The sequence below is a fragment of the Mus musculus genome, chromosome 3 (genome assembly GCF_000001635.26).
Source record: "Mus musculus strain C57BL/6J chromosome 3, GRCm38.p6 C57BL/6J".
Taxonomy (NCBI): Eukaryota; Metazoa; Chordata; class Mammalia; order Rodentia; family Muridae; genus Mus; species Mus musculus.
In genome coordinates, this window is record NC_000069.6 from 19,163,560 (window position 1) to 19,165,340 (window position 1,781).

A 1,781-nucleotide genomic window follows, 5' to 3' on the forward strand; every position below is an offset into this window, starting at 1 on the left:
TGACATTGAAAAGAATTTTGTCTTTTCTCTTGTCAGAGACTTGTGTTAAGAGAGTTCTCCAGTTCATCATGAAGTTTTGTTAATGCTGTTTTCTATTTATCAAAGTAAAGACATACTTGTTTTATCGATACTAGTTACCGAGGAGTTGCTCTAGGTACGTTTTATTTTCCAAAGTATTTCTGAAATTGTTATCCAAGTCTCGCAGGCTAATCTGAAAATAATACATCCATCCACACTCCTTTTTGATCTTCGTTTCTACAATCTTATTCTGACGTGTTGCTCATACATTAAAGTTACAGGGACTTTGTTGTTATTCTTGTTACAAGGAATTTGAAAGGGCTTTAATTTGGAAAGGATGTGGAAGACACCACACCGGACTGTATTCTACGCTATTATCTCCAATATTTTGTAAGTGAATTTATAAACCAGACCGCCACGGCGGAATCTGAGCACTAAGTAGGTAAAGGCTGAAGGCAGACCATTTCAAGTTCAAGCCCAGTTTAGGCTAACTAAAGCTTCACAGAAACCTTGACTTAAAAAGAAAAAAAAAGAAGAAGAAGAAGAAGAACAAAAGAGTCCATCTCTTGAGTTTCTTAATGTTCCCGTGCTCTTGGTTATCTTATTATTAAAACCCAAAATGAAAACAAGTCCAAAGTAAAGCTTGGTAGAAAACAAGAACAAGACTCTAAATAACCATCTCACCTACAGGCAAAAGCCAGTCTGTGTGCTTTATTCACAAAGCCAAGACAGGGATTAGTGGTAAGAGAACATTGAGCCTAAATTAAAAACAGTGAATGTAGAAAGCAGGAAAAAAAAAAAAAAAAAGTAAATATACTAAGTCCAAGGGGCATACCCAGTACAGCACAACCTATCTGGCTGAGTAAGTGAAGACTTGCCCAATATTCTAATAAAAGGTGACTCAGTAATCCAGAAAGGAAAATTCGCTGTTTTTGCTAATGTTAATCTGCCTATTAAGAAAAGACATATAGTATTTTCAGAATTAGTAAGTAATGACAGGTTATTTTGAGCCAGTCGGTGAAAATATGTCTTTACCTATTGAAAATTCACCATCTGAAATTTAATGTATTCACACTGATGCCATTAAAGCTCTGCAAAGTCTAAACTTTGTGCAAAATGCCATTACCAAGAAAAGATGGCTGAAGCTAAAAAGCAAAGGTAGCCTTAACAAAACATTAATTAGTGCTTCCTAAACTCCTGTGAATGGATTACAAGCCTCAGGGAAGTCTTTTAAGTCTTTATGGATTCACATTTCTAGTTTAAAAGTGTCTGAACTTGACACCTGTGAAGTTGTGCTACCTACCATTATCAATCGTTGCTTGGGTCTAGCCACAGGACAGGCTGGTACGTAAAGTTTCTCAACCACTGTTGCTTAAGACAATATTCAGATCTCTGTAGTTTTATTTAACAATCGTCTTTTGAATACACACTCTGTGCCAGAGACAATCTTAGCTATGGTTCAAAGTGAAAAAAAAGAACAAAAAAAAAACCCCACAACCTGCTGTCCTTCTGGCATTTTGATATCAGATAATCCTTTTTCAATTTTGAAATTTTAATCTTGTTTTTAATTTTCTTACAGGTACAGATTATATCCTCCCACCCATTTCTTCTATCTCCCATTTAGTTACCCTTCCCAATTTCACTTCTACTTTAATGTTCTCTTTCATGTTCTGTATACATTCATGATTTTATGTGATTATATAAAATCTAGTGTCTTGGGGCTAGAGAGATGGCTCAGCGGTTAAGAGCACTGACTGCTCTTC